The sequence below is a fragment of the Tamandua tetradactyla genome, chromosome 12 (genome assembly GCF_023851605.1).
Source record: "Tamandua tetradactyla isolate mTamTet1 chromosome 12, mTamTet1.pri, whole genome shotgun sequence".
Taxonomy (NCBI): Eukaryota; Metazoa; Chordata; class Mammalia; order Pilosa; family Myrmecophagidae; genus Tamandua; species Tamandua tetradactyla.
In genome coordinates, this window is record NC_135338.1 from 96,921,545 (window position 1) to 96,937,120 (window position 15,576).

The 15,576-nt window shown below is 48.8% G+C and overlaps 1 long non-coding RNA gene across 1 annotated transcript in view; it reads right to left on the bottom strand.

Annotated features, from left to right (window-relative positions):
- The window catches only part of LOC143651680 (uncharacterized), a 35,662-nt gene extending 20,404 nt beyond the window's left edge, over positions 1-15,258 (bottom strand). The window contains exon 1 of the long non-coding RNA XR_013160131.1: positions 14,755-15,258. This is a non-coding gene — a long non-coding RNA (uncharacterized LOC143651680). The remainder of the gene's footprint in view (positions 1-14,754) is intronic.
- Positions 15,259-15,576: the final 318 nt, after the last annotated feature.

The following is a 15,576-nucleotide window of genomic DNA, read 5'->3' on the forward strand; positions in this document are numbered from 1 at the left end:
AAACAAAATAACATTCTGTTTAAAAGCTCTTGGGTTAAAAGAACTCGTAAGGGAAATTATATAATAGTTAAAATTGAATGACAATGAAAATATTACATGTCAAACTTGGAGTGGCACTGCTATAGCAGTACTTAGAGAGGTAAAAATGCAGATTTACTTATGTTTACCAGGAAACAAGAGAGGTTTAGAATAAATGAGTTCATATCTAGCTCAAGAAGCTGGAAATAGAGCAATAGAGCAGGCCTACAGAAATAAGAAGGAAGAAAAAAAATTTTTTAATCAAATAGAGAACAAAAGAAATATAAAAAATCAACAAAACCAAAAGCTGGTTCTTTGAAAATATGTGTCAATAAGATACACCTGTGGCACAACCAATCAAGACAGAAAGAAAAGTCACTAATGAATGAGTAAAACAGCTACAGATACCATATATATTTAAAAAATAAATCCATGTACATACAAGAATTCCATATTTAATAAGTAATTGCCACTTCATAAAGGAAGAACAGATTATTTTCAGTATGTTCATGAGAGCAGCGTGACAATGAAGAGTTGGAGGCCATCGCGGGCCCATCACTGGGGACGTAGGTGAGGGAAGGAGGGCACATGCAGCAGTTAGAAGTAATGGCTTAGATGTGCAGTCGGCAAGATGGATAGATACTTAAAATATAGTGTTCAGTGAACAAAAGGTCAGAAATAGAGTGAGACCTAGAGAACACTAGCGTCTACATAAATTAAAAATGTGTGCCCATAAAACAATATATAGTTTGTAGGAACATGTGCGAATAAGCGGATATCCACCAAACACGTGAGAATGGCTGTTTAGGGAGAGGAGGAAGAGGCGGGGCAGTGGCAAAGGGAGATCAAAGGCAACGGCATAGAGTCTTCTGCAACTCACCGCGGCCTGTTCTCCTTTCCTCCCAAGCATGTGGGCAGATCACACTTCGCTTCCCACTTTCGCCCTGTGCTTGGCCAAGCTCACGTGACTCGTTCTGTCCGCGAGTTGTGGGGAGGAGTAGTGGGTGCCAATTCCAGACCAGACCATCTGTCCTTTACTGCAAATGATCATGAAAGCGCATGTTGAGGTGAAACTTCCGTCGGTCTGGATCCCAGGTGACTACAATGAGCCGCGTCCCCCGCTCATCTGTAGTGGACATGTTGCTGAGTGAGAAATAAACTTTTATTCTTTTAAGTTGCTGAGATATTGGGGCTGTTTGTTACTGCAGCAGAATCCTAGCTTATCCTGATCAATACAGCTAATAGTTAAATTAACAAGAAAGGGAGTCTTTCAGGGAGCAACAATGCTGAAGAGCGTAACTAATTCAAATTTGTTCACCTGAGCTTTCCCCCGCCAGAAGGCATTTGCCTGGCATCACAGGGCCTTGAACGAGAGCCCTCAGAACGGTGACCACAGATCAATACTGTAGGTGCAAAGTTAGCTCTGCACGCCCTGCTCTGCTCCCACGGACAGGATGGACACCTGGGGGCTGTAGCGTGTGGCCAATGGCTTTCTCATGGACAGAAACCCATTGTGTCCTACAAGGGCTGAGGAGTGGATCTCTGTCCCCCAAAGCCTCTGGCTGCAAAGCCAGGCCCATGGTCTCACCATGTTCAACCTTTTATCCATGAGTTAGATGTCAGTTCAGCAAAGACGCTGGGAGTTGACAGCTACTGTCTGGTGGACAGCCTCATGATTCAAAAGGATTTCTGCAGGCTGGCAGGACCAGTGATTTTCAAAATGCGGTCTTCAGGCCAGCAAGAGAAGCATCGCCCAGGACACTGCTAGAAATGCAAATCCTCTGGCTCCAGAGTTACTAAATCAGAAACTCTAGAGGTGGGGTCCAGCGGTCAGTCTGTGTTTAAACAAGCACCGCAGGGGGCTCGACTGCACACTACAGTTTGAGATCCATGGGCTGATGCCTACAACATGCCGTTTCGTAGGGATAAACGTAAACCTGCCCCCCCCACTCCACCCACCACTCCAAGTGCAAAAAGGGATTAATAAAAACCAATAACTAATAGACCAGAGAAATAACCCATTTAACAGCATTTGGGGGAAAGGCTTACAGGTTTTAGAGTGTCTTTTTTTTCTTCTTTTTTTTACCATCAGTTCTGACTGAATTAATGGCATGTGATGGCACTTCCCCCCAAAAATCCACCTCAACCTTAGGTTGCAATTAAAACAGTGTCAGTTACTGCTGAGGAGTCAAAGGCAACTTAAACATTTGAAGTGGGGGCCTTAAGATCACAGAGCAGAATTTTGTTATGATTGGAGTCAAGCTTATCAGTTAGAAAAAAAATCCTATGGCATGTAAAAACTGGCACATTTCAAAACTCAAGCGATACCATGGGTATACAATGAGATGTCTCTTTCTGACTCCTCCAGTTATCCAGTTCCTTTCCCAGAAACAACCAATTTTATTAACACATTTTACTGACTTCTGAGGCACACATTTTTCACATCTCTGAACTCAGATGTATCTTACAGTACCGGCCAGCCAGGCTGCTCTACCCACTGATGCCATCGCCTGCACATGTGCAAACTTGTTTATGGCTTTGTGTCATCACTGGAAGTGATTTATGCACAATGCTGGTGCTACACGTGCTGAGTTTAATTGCTATTTAAAATAACTTTTAAAAGATTATGCAATGAATCAGCATTGAAATGAAAGCTCATTGTGGTGTAAAGTGTGGATGCACTTTACACAATAATGAAGTGTAAAACTGATGTTAGTGAAGCAAACATATGCATCGCTGGAGAGATGACCTCAATTCTATTTTTTTTTCTTTTTCTTTTTTTTTGCAAAGCAACCATCAGGCGTTTCTCAGCAGCAGTGCTTCTCCAACTGTAACATGCACACGAATCCTTGGGATCTGGTTGCAATGCAGATTCTGAGTCACTGAGTCCGGCAAGTGTCTAAGATTCTGCAACTCAAACAAGCCCCCCGTGCTTCTGAGGGTGCTAGCCCATGGAGTACACTTTGAGAACCAAAAGAGGAAGATACCCAGAGTGGATGAAAAGATGTTACATCCCGAGATTCATGCAAGAGACTTGCCTATCTCATGTCAGACAATGCAGCTTAAGGCAAGGGAAATTGCCAGATGTCACAGAATAGATGCAAGAAATTTCAAGACAGTGAAAGGTTGGTGTGACCCAGCCATGTGTCATGCAAGACACGTTGTCATTGTGGCTTTGTGTCATATTTTTAATTGGCTATCATCTTATTTCTTTCTTGCACATAAAACAATGAATGTCTTACAATTGATGGTACCTAAGAGCTGATGAAATATGGTAGTAGCTTCTGCATATACAAGCAAATACATGAATGCATCATTTTTCCCTCAAGCCTGTTTTTAGTTTTTCTAGGTGGGACAAATTTTAAGAGGATTAAAAGGAAATGAGAGGAGGACGTGACGGTAGTTCAGTGGTAGAATTCTCGCCTGTCATGAGGGAGACCCGGGTTCGATTCCCAGTCCATGCAATTCCCCAAAAACAAACAAACAAAAAATCCCAACCAAACAAAACTTCAAGAAATGGTGCTGCAATAATGGGATACTCACATGGAGAAAAGAATGAAATGTGAGCCTGCCATACAGCACACACACACACACACACAAATTTTAAAGGAAATGAGAGTGTGAGATCGTCTGTCCCTTGATGAGTGTCCAGGGTTTTTTTCCATGTCAGATATAAGTGCTTTTTTTTTTTTTCACATTTAATGTCCTCTGTTAGTTTGTCTTTCCTATGTGCAAGGCTCTGAAGACACAATTCATGACTCTGGTGAATTTACAATCTAATAGAAGAGACAAATACATAATTATTAAAGTTTGATATGTGTTCTACTAAAAAGTTTATTGCTCCCTTATTTGTGCTGCCAGGGCCCAAAAAATGAGCAATTAATCCTTAGGGAGGGAGTCAGGGCAGAACATCCAGAATGTGCTACTTGAGTGGAGTCTTAAAATATACGTGGTGTACGCCGAGCAGAAAGAGGAAGAAAGGGCATTGCAAGTGAAGGGGGCAGTATGCTCAAAAGAGGTCAAAATGCACATCACGAACTGAAAAGAGGTGAAGTTGAGTATGCAGTCGGTAGGGGAGAAGGGAGGTAACAAAGACTAAGGTTGGAAAAGCAAGCTGGGGCCTGTGAGTTTGCAAAATGTTTTGAATGCCATTCGAAGGGTTTGGATTTTATTCTGACATTGAGACAGTGTGAAGAGATTTTAAACAGGAATGGGAGTGCTCAGATCTGAGTTTTAGAAAGATCCCTCTGGCTGTGGCATGGAGGGCAGGTTGTGGGGAGAAAGAACACAGCCAGGGAGAAGGCTGTCAAAGCTATTGGGAAGGTCCAGCTCAGATGGAAGGAAAGTGGCGGAGACTGGTGGTTACCTTCCAAAATCCATTCTCCCCTTCTTTAAGGGTAATAGAACCTGAACATTTTAGCAGGGCATATTGCCATCCACAATTAAGACCACATTTCCCAACCTCCGTTGCAGCAAGATATGGCCATGTGAGCATGTTCTAGCAAAAGGAATGGATGCAGAAGTAATATACGCAATGTCCAACCAGCATCTTTAAAGGAAGGAGGGTGCCTTCCCTTCCTTTGTCCCCCCTCCTGCTAGGGATAATCTAGACGTGATGGCAAGTCATTTTGGAGCAACCTGGGGAGGACAAGAGCCTGATGGTAGCCTAACAGCAAAATATAGGGAGCCCAGGGCCCTGACTCCACAAAGTTGTCATACCAGTCTGTTATTGCTTATTCCCAGGTGGTCATGGGAGGGAGACACAGATTCTTATCTTGCTTTAGTCGCTATTACTGAGGGTCTTTCTTACAGTAGCTGAACTTCTGTCTTACAAATACAAGAGCCTGAAAAGAGGCAGAGGCACTGGGCAAAAAGAGGAAGAGATGATGGCTTTGGAGTGAGGCCAAGTGAGGATTGTCGGAAAGTGGAGAGAGTAGGAAGATGTGAGCACCACTCTCAGGCGGAGGTGCTGGACACCGGGCTGAACGGTAAAGTAATTCATCAAGCCAGAGACCCCGAAGCAGGAGCAGGTTTTGGAGAAAATATGAGTTTGTATCTGGATATATTGGGTTTGAGTTGCCTGGGACAGAAGCCTATAGAGAGGTGTACACAGGTCCAGCGTGCAACAAAAGTAGGCATAGGGGTCTGTTCTAGTTTGCTAGCTGCTGAAATGCAACACACCAGAGACAGATTGGCTTTCAGTAAAAGGGGATTTATTTAGTTGACGTATAGTTCTTCAAAGGAAAGACAGCTAACTTTCCACTGAGGTTCTTTCTTATGTGGGAAGGCACAGGGTGGTCTCTGCTGGCCTTCTCTCCAGGCCTCTCTGGGTTCTAACAGCTTTCCCCAGGTTGATTTCTTTCTGCATCTCCAAAGGCCTGGGCTGAGCTGCGAATGCTGAGATGAGGTATGCTGAGCTGCTTGGGCTGTGCTATGTTGAGTCTCTCATTTAAGCACCAGCCAATTAAATCAAACATCATTCACTGCAGCAGGGACGCCTCCCAGCCGACTGCAGATGTAATCAGCAACAGATGAGGTTTACATTGGCTCATGTCCACAGCAACAGAACTAGGTGCCTTCACCTGGCCAAGTTGACACCTGAATCTAACTACCACAAGGTCTAAAAATGGGTGCCTGAACATGTAGGTCGTATGTGAAGCCTTGAGAATGCCTTGCAAGAGTCTGTTGAATAAGAAAAAGTCCAAGGATGGAAACCTGAGGGTACAAAATTGTGTTCAGATGCAGGCAACAGAAAAAATTGATTTTTACGCTTAAACTAATAGGAAGTTATTTTTCTTGCATAACAGGAGTTCGGAGGTGGTTGGGCGCTGGGGGTTAGTTAAGTGACCCAGTGATGTCAGAGACAGGAAGGATCTCTGTAATCCTCTGGGCTTTCCCTCATGCCTGTCTCTTCATGGTCACAAGGTAGCTGCTGTAGCTCCAGATATCACAATTCAAGGCAAGAAGACGGAGGGAAAAGGTGCCACCAGGAAAGCAGAAGACTGCCCAGGAGCCCCAGTAGATTGCTGCTTATGTCTCATTGACCAGAAGTGTGCCCTGTGGTCACGCTTAAGTGCCTCTGTAGAGGAAGCGGCATGAGAGAAGGAGTTGGGAAGGTTAGCTAGTGAATAGCATCTGGGGAACACATTGAAAAGACATTGGCAGTAGCGATGCTACGAGGACAGAAGAGGACGGTATTCACGCCTTGTGCTTGCGGTGCTCTTTCCCGCCCCGGGGGCTGTTCCTGCAGCACTCTCCCCCGTCCTCTTCGCCCAGTTAACCCCTGCTCACCCTTCAGTGCTCCCTCAGGCAGTGCCTCCTCAGAAAGCCTCCTTCTGCGGCCAAGTCTATCCCACCATGTGGCTCCCAGGGCACTGAGGGCCTCTTCTTGGTGGCACTGGTCATAGTTGTAATTTCAGTCGTTTTTTGAATGACAATTTGATTCTTCCCCTAGATTGCAAACTCTCCAGACTTGTTCTGTGTTTGAGCGCCACTGTGTCACTGTTTCTGGACATGTACTGACATTCAGTAGATATCTGTTGGGTGGGTGGATGGATGGATAGAAGGATGAAATTTTTCAATTAAAAGATTTGTGACAATTTTGGCAAATTTACTGAAAAATAAATTTAAAGACAGTTGCTCACAACCAATAAAATTTATATTCTGCTTATGAATGCATTCTTCATGGAACATTCAATTTGCTGAAAGCTAAGGGTCACAATATGATTTAGGCTTCTTATGAATACATTCTTCTTTTATCTGCATTCATGAAGACTACATTGTTGAATATTAATGTTTTCATGAAAATATATGCTCATGTTCATGAAAAAAGAAAACTTTATTTTAAATGGGAAATAAGAATATTCAGTAAATTTAGCAAATTGGCTTTAGGTGACAGTCTGTTATTAGCATCAATAGCTCTTTGAGGATTTTTGGAGACGAAGGGATGGAAAGAGACAGGGCTGTAGCTTCAGGGAGAAGCAGGGCTGAGGGGAGCACTTTCAGAATGGCTGTTATTTGAGTGGGTCTGTCGGCTGAAAGGAGGGGTTCAGTGGAGAGGAAGCAATGGCTAATTGAGAGGGACAAGACGCTGGATGGAGCAGGATTCAGGGAGGCTGGAAGAGAGGGTGTCAGAGTGCAGAGGGGGACATTAGAGGTAGACTGCAAGTATGCCAGCTCCAAATACACCCTCCTCCCAGAATTCAAGCCCCTTCTCCTCCAAGGATGCTCCTCCAGGCTTGACCACGTGGCACCCTCTGGTCAATGGGACATCCGTGAGAGGGATGCAAGTGAGGCTTGCACGCTGGGGCCTGTCCTCTGGGAACACTCCCTCGTGGAACCCAGGTGGGATGCTGCAAGAAGTCCGCCTAGCTATCTGGGGAGGCCACGAGGAGGAGGCCCCGCTTGGCAGACCCACCTGAGCTCCAGCCAACAGCCAGCATCAGCTTCCAGACATCTGAGCACATCATCCCAGAACAGCATCTTCCAGCCTCAGTCAGGTGATCCCAGGTCCCTGCCAAGCCTTGTCCACCTTGCAGAATCATGGATAAAACTCTGGTAAGTTTTGCGTTTTTAAGCCACTAAGTTTTGGAGTAGTGGTTTGCATGGAACAGAAGAGATTGCTTTTCCTCAGAGTTTTGGCTTGCATTTTGCTTTCTTATGATGTATTATGTATTTATTATAGTTCTGTCTCAGTCTGTCAGCATTTATCTGCCTAAGGTCACTGAAACACCAAAACTCCTGGAACCTTCCTTGATGTCTGGCTCTATTGCAGTGGCTGTTAGCACAGTGGTTAAAAAGCTGGACGGCTTGCATTTGAACCCTGCCTTGGCCACTTATTGCCTGTAAGAACTTGGTCAAGCTACTCGACTTCTCAGTGCTTCTGGCAGGGCTTCTGGGTAGGACGCTGTATTAGTCGGGTTCTCCAGGGAAAGGGAACCTACAGGAGATATGTAAATATTATGAGATTTCTCATAGGCTCACACAACCATGGGGATTGGCAAGTTTGAATTCCATAGGGCAGGCCTTATGTTGGAAACTCTGATGACGGTTTTAATGAATTTCCCCAGGAGAAGCTGAAATGGAGATTGAAGTTCTTTTTGACTGCTGGAATGCTCAGCTCTCCCTTTAAGGTCCTCATTTGATTGGATGAGACGTCTCTCATTGCTGAAAGCAACCTCCTTTGTTGATCATAGATATCATCAGCCATAGATGCAATCAGCTGACTGATGATTTAAATCCACGCCACATCCACACAAGCCAGTTCCTGCTTGACCAAACAACTGGACACCACAACTTCATCAAGTGAACACATGAATTCAACAATCCCAGACACCACTAAGGGGAAAGCCGAAGCAAGATGAGGGGTGGAATTGGCACAAGACTCAGTGTCCTGATGGACAAACCAGCTCTGCCCTCGGCCAGCTCAGCTGACCAGGCAGGACACAACGTCTCATTGGCTGGACCCACCTCTCCCAGGCCCTGCCCTGGGGGGTGTCAAGACAGCAAACACAGAGAAAAAATCAACAGCAGCCAGGTAGGAACAGAATAAAGAACATTAGACCTGGAAAGGCACCAGCTTGTTCCCTTACTTGGAATCAGAGGTGTATATGGCTCCCTACATCTGGAGGAGTTGCAGCCAGAGGTCACCCAGAGTGTTTGGAGGTAGGGAGCCCGTCATCTCATCGTCATCATCACCACTAACAGCCATGGTGCCATTATGATGTTCTGGGTACTAGTTTAAGTCCCTTACGCATACTAGCATATAATTCTCATGACCCCTTTATGAAGCCAGTATCTTATTCTCTGCACATTGTGGTTGAGGAATCTGTGGGACAGAGGGGTTGTAACTTGCTAAAAGACCTGGAGCTGGCAAGCAGCCGCGTCACGGTGAGAGCCCTAGCAGTCTGGCCCTTGAGTCTGCTCGCAGCCACCCAGTGACATCGTCAAAGATTTTGGCCAAGTTATCCACAGCCCCACGGTCTTGCTTCTCCTCCACTCTCACAAACATCTTTTCACCAGGTCAACACTTTAGCTTAAAAACTGAAAAGCTGCTGCTTTTTGAGCAAGTGCTCAGGGCATGCCCCAGTCCTTGCTCTCCAACCAGATGACTCCTACCTTTCCTTCCACCTAAATCCTTGCACCCACTGCCACCTCCTCCATGAAGCCTTCCTAGTTGCTCTCCTCCTGGGACTTTATCCTTTCTCTCTTGATTTGCCCAGAGCTGCCAGTTTCCCTGCTCTTATTTCAGGGCTTGCCAGGTCTGTTTTTGGGCCTGTGCTGACGCCCACTGCTTTGGCAGACAGTAGCCTCCACCTGCCCCGAGACAGCAGCACCGTAGCGACCTGGCAGCTGCGGTGTGACCTGTGCTCGCTCGGGGCTCTGAGCACGGGCAGTGAACGGAAGAGAAGAGCAGCTCAGCCAGGCTGAGGTCCTGGGCACTGCCCACACTCAAATGGGTGCCAGGAACAGGTGAGCAACACGGCTGCTGGGAGGCCAGACAGCGGCGAGACCTGGCGACCTGGGGCTGCTAGCCCACCTGCCCGAGCGCCTCCCAACACGCTCGGCCAGAGCCAGGTCACTGTTGGCAGAGGAGCTGGGGGGGGGTGGGGGTGGTGGCAGGCTGCAGGGTGTGCGTGGTTGGGGTAAATGGCAATGTGTCCATCTACCAGTTTTTCTCCCTCCTCCTTGTATTCTTCTCTTCCATCTCCCCAGATGTGCAGGTGGTGGGCTCTGTGCGCCTGTCCCCGGGTGGGGCTGGGCAGAAAACCAGTTACCCAGCAATACTGCGTCCTTCCTGGCCCTTGTTTCCGTGGGTCTGGTCTCAGGCTCCAAGGCAGAGAGGATTTCCTGGAGGAGACAAACATCTTGGAGAAAGGTGAAGGGAGGAGGGGATCCCTAGCCTCAAACCAGAAGGCGATTTCCTCCTGGCTGGGAAGAGGGAGAGGGCAGAGCAGACGTGGCCTGGCTCCCGGCGGCCCCCAGAAGCCACACACACGACTCCAGGAAAGGGTGGCAGTGGTGGGGTCCAGGTGTGGGCACTGGCTGAGATGGAGGGTGCAGAGATTCCGGGCCTGGGTGACCAGAGCGGGGATTCTGGATGACTCAGTGGTAACCATGTGGACTTCTGTCCAAGGATGAGACACACTGGCACAGACGGAGAGCTGAGAACTGGGGCACACCCAGGGGCCCCAGTGGAGAGCAGAGAAAGCTTCTCCAAGAACAGCTAGGGTTCCCTGCAGTGTAGCTGGCCTATGGAAGGCAGAGCTAAGCCTCGTGGGCTCCTGAGATGGTGGACTGAGCTTGCCACCCATGCACGAGTCCGCGCCCAGTGAGTCCTGGGCTCCCCCCTGTTCCTGTCGCGGTGAGAGCAGGGGAGCCAGCTCACTGGGTCCCATCTGTGAGGATGGGGGGAGGGGAGGAGCAGGCTGGCTTTCCCTCCGACACCAGATGATCGTTCCCCAGACAGCTAATCCTGCCATCTGCCCAGTTCCCTCAGCCCCAGGGTGGTAAGGACAGCTTTGGGGAACCCCCGTGGGCCAGGGAGCCTGGGAAAGTATGTGCGAGGGGGCAGGAGAAGAGGAGAGGAAGGAGGCCACGTGCTGGTTGTCAGAGCAGGGGACTTAAAATCATTTAAGAATTATTTACTGAGCATCTACTCAGAGCCGGGTCGTGGGGTCTAGGTACTGGGGAGTGAGTGCAGGAAAGCAGGCATGGGGAAAGCGTTTGTTCGGAGCCTGGCACACAGTAGGTGCTTCATAAACTCTATAACCCGTGTTCTCTTCCCGAAGAGACACAAACGCGAGGAAAGCACAGCTTCCACCCTCGAGGAACTTAGGGTCCTGTAAGAGCGGTAGGGCCCTCACGCTGCCCTATAACCTGGCAAAGCAAGGTGGTCACCGAAACCCAGCTGCAGAGATCCGAGAGGGAGCCTGCAGGGTGACAGCGTGTGCACAGGGAAACTGAGGGGCGGGTGGGGGACAGGGCTTGTGGGAAGCTGTCAGAAACCTGAGCTGCAAGAGGACACGGCTGGCAGTCCCTAACCTCCGGGGTGAACGTCCATGTGCAAATTAGCCGTGTGGGATTTGGAATGCATTTTCCCGTGGGAACAATGCGCCCGCAGAGGCCGGTCAGGAGGCCAGAGGATGTTCGGCCTGTTTATCCGGCAGTGTTATTCCACTAGCTCACTGACAGCTGTTCACTAGTGCAAGGTCCAAAGCGACGGCAGCCTGTGGCACCCCTCCTTCTTGGGGGGCAGGTCCTTTGGGCAAAGAGAGCGGTGCAGGGAGGCATTGGGGGCAGAAGGGGACACAGACTCATGGGTAAAGCAGAAGCCGGGCAAAAATGGGCCAAGACACGCTTGTGGCAGTGTCCCCGGAGCTAGAGCATCTCCACCGCCCTGGAAGGGTGCGAAGATGCTCAGCCCTCTGCCCCTAGGCGGGCGGGGAGCTCTGCCAGGGCCCCGGACTTCCTAAATAACGTGTCAGTCTCCATGGCCCAGCATCCTTACCTCCCCCAGATCCTTAGAGTAGCCCCAGACCTGCCAGTGAGACCCCTGCAACCTGGACGAGCCTCACATTACCCGAGCAGTACGTGGTCCCTACAGGAGATTTAGAAAACACACACAGGTAACCTTCACTTTGTCGTTTGACAGGTTTACTGATTTGGGAAAAAATACTTGTTTAGAAATCGTTCAGAGAAAGGCCATGTTGTAAAACAGCAAATATGGTATTACCCTACTCTGTAAAGAAAAACAGATGTGCTTAGAAAAAAAAGACAGAGGAAAAGATAAATGCTGAAATAAATAGCAACAGGGATTGTCACTCAGAAACCTGTCATTACTTGTAGTGGGGTTCCATTGTGGGGGATTTGCTTAATCAGTCTCCTATTGCTGGAAACTAAGTTTGTTTCCAGTTGAGATCCAACAGTCCCACTTTTAGGAATAGATCCCACAAAGATGAAGCACCAGTTCTAAGAATATTTACGAAGACTTTATTGCAGTATTACCGGTAATAGCAAAAATCACTAGAAATAAGGGGGCTGCTCAGCAGCAGGGGAGTGGTAAATGAACCACACCTGTGTGTGCCGTGGACTTTGGGTCAGCTCTTAGGGAGTGTGAGGTGGACAGGTGTCACTGGCCCATAAACATGATCAAGATATATTAAGTGAAGAAGCAGGTCACAAACTAATATGTGTAATAGGGTTCTGTTTTTTATTAAAGCTTTGTTAATGAAGGGAGGTAATCCCTATATACACCGACACAAATTTGCATCTATTTGTACCTGCACAGGGAAAATAATTGAAAAAAACTACAAACTGTTGATAATTATTCCCCTCGGGAGGCGGCGTTAGAGATCTTTGACTCGTTACAGTAAATATGTATTAATTTTGCAAGTTAAATAATATATAGAAGACATTTTAAGAAGTGAAAGGGAAAAAAGAACACGATCCCAGTGCCGGGAGCGTTGCGTGGGCCTGAGTGCTAGACCCTTTTGGAGAAGCTTGCAGAAGACAGGATGGGGCAAGGGAAGAAAATCCGACAGCATCACCCAGCATCGCTCCTTATTACTGTGTGCCCTGAGCGAGGGACCCACCCCGAGGGCCTCAGTCTCCAGGTCTGTATATGCATGAGAACACATCTGTCAGGGTTCATGTGAGGGCAATGCCTGGGCATACAATAACTGCACGTTTTTCACATTGGTAATCCAGTTTAATCTGTAACTGGTACAATTTAAGATGATGTTAAGTAACAGGGGAAAAACCAAACTCTTTAACTCCCTCTGCAGGCACGTGAGCTCTGCCTAAGAGGCTGCTAACAGCTCATTCCCTTCATCTCTAAGCCGCTTTAGTCCTTGGCCCTGGCCTGGCGACAGGGACTTAGGGGGTGGGAAAACAGGAAGGGGGGTGCACACAGGGCCACTGGGGAGGTGGGGGCTGCCGTCTGCAGGAGCGCCGGGCAATGATTTTCATCGTTAGAAACAACTGGGCCCACCTTGGGGAGCGTTTGATGAGGAAAATGCTCCTTCTGAGTAAGAAGATAAAACAGAGGCCCTGTCAGGTCACTGGGGCTGTGGCATCAGGGAGGGGGCCTGCCGAGCCCCGGGGGCCTGAGTCTGAGGTCCTGAGGGCCGGGTCCCCTTGGGGTCACCCTGAACCCTGCTGCCGTCCCCACCCCGGCCGCAGGGCGGCGCTGCTATGCTGTCAAACCAGCCGGAACTTTCCAAAAACCTGTCCTAGCAGCCGAGGAATCACAAAAGGAAAGATGCCTCAGAGGGCACCGTCAATTAAAACTCCTGTGAAGCCTAATTTGTTCCATGCAGCTCAAAGCCCTCTTCCCTGTGCATAAGGCATCCCAGCTCCAGAGTTTAGTCAACACCTGGGACCTGGGGGTGGGGGGGTGGGGGCGTCTGTGGGACCCAGAACCAGGGGACATAGAAGGCGCACACACCCTGCGTCTAAGTTGTTTTAAGTTATTAAGTCAAGCGAATAACCTGTTAATAAAGCCTCTCCCATCCTCCCACCTGGACATATCACCGTCACAACCACCCAGAGCAGGCTCAGGCCTGGCGTTTTCTGACTCCCTGGGGAGCCAAGCTGGAACGCAGTGCCTGGAGACCAGGCACCTGGCGCCCCCATCCAGCCCCCACCCCACTGTGTTCACAATCCCACAGTCACGTTGTAAAAGCTGTATCATTACACCATCATCTTTAAGAATCAAGGCTACTGGAACACAGCTCTACAGTTTCAGGTACTTCCCTCCAGGCACTCCAATACACCATAAACTAAAAAGGGATATCTATAGAATGCGTAAGAATAACCTCCAGGACAACCTCTCGACTCTGCTTGGAATCTCTCAGCCACTGACACTTTATTTTGTCTCATTTCTCTCTTCCCCCTTTTGGTCATGAAGGCTTTCTCAGTCCCACGATGTCGGGTCCCGGCTCATCCTGGCAAGGCCCCTCTGAGCTCCTCTATGGGCTGTGGGGTCCCCTCATGTCCAATGAGGGGCACTGGGACAGACCCCACCCCTCAGGCAAGATCTGCATGGAAGCCTTTCTCTCTCCGTCCTCAGCAATATCTGATAAAACAGCACCCATGGCCTGTGAAGGGGAGAAGGCTACACCACAAGGGGCGGGGGGGCCACCCTTTCAGGGGCACAGAGTTGGGCTCGGGGCCTCCCGGCAGCTCTTCCCCAGTCCAGCCACCCGCTGCCTCCCAGAGCAGCCCCCGTGAGAGAGAAGGGCTCTTTGCCTGAAATGAAAACTTCATAACAAAACACTAGGATCAGATATGGGACAGCCGCCAAGCGGCAGTGCTCTGGGGACAAGGCAAGCTTGAAAAGCCAAATGGAAAATTTCTCTTTTCTCTGTGCTTCCCGTTTGTGCTCCCCTGTTCTGGGGTGGGGTGGGGGGCTGCCTTAGCCATATGCAGTCACACGGCCTCAGTTCAGTGCACTCCTGGGCCCGCCGTGCCAATGCCCAATGCCAGGGTACTCAGGAAGAGGGAACTCCCCCAACCCAGGCCAGCCCCGCCGTTCCCACTCAGCATCCTCAACCAGATGTGTGTTGTGGGAGAGCAAGCTACCACAGTCCTGACCACCTGGCACCCGCAAACCTGGAAGAACCCTGAACTATTATTTGTCCCTGGAAAGACCCTTACAGATTACTTCCTGCTCCAATTCCCTGACCCATAAGTCTGTTTAAACTTCATATGGCTGCTCAGAAGGTCATAACTTACAACTCAGGGGGGAAGTCTTGGATTCCCTTGGACACTATCCCCTTATCCCTTGGATAAGAGTTGGAGAATTTGACTTGTAATGTAGGGATGACTGGAGAAGTGCAGCTAGCTAGCCAGCGATATGCAAGATGGAACAACAGCTGCAGGCACTATTCCAGAGGTGGCGAGCATGGGAGCAGGTGGGTGGCTGATCCCCAGAAATAAGGTAGAAGGGCAGGCTGATATTGCTTAGGAATCTGCCACAGAGCAAGGGTGCCAGGCTTCCACTCTCCATGGGAATCCTTTTTATTTTTTGTTTTCAAGGTTTAAAAGATTTATCAAGAATCAGTGAAAGTCCAAGTGGCAGAGTGAGGATGTGTCGCATAATAAAAACTCGGTTGGTCTTTGTCCCCGGTTTCTGGAGTGGTATCTCTGTATCCTTAGAATTTCCCACGTGGGGCTGTTCTCTGTTATTCGCATCTAATAGTTCACTTGGTAACGAGATGGCAGGCTGGGGCCAGCCACGCCTGCGGGGGCTGGCCACACCAGAAATACCAACCACGTGATGGGGGTGAGCCCCTATATAAACTCGGTGCCCTTGAATCTTGGATGAGCTTCTAAATTAAGATACACTCCAGGCCAGGAGGGTGATTCATCCTGATTCCAAGCGGAGAGGACATGGAAGCTTGCCTTTGAGACCCTGTGATAGGTCTCAAAGCACTTGCCAAAGTGCTTTTCTTTTCTTTAGCCAAAGGCTGTTCTCTATGGAATCTGTCATGGACGGTGCAGGGGTGTGTCAATTTCAGGAGGAGCTGGGGTAACAGTTTCCTGGACGGGGGTGAC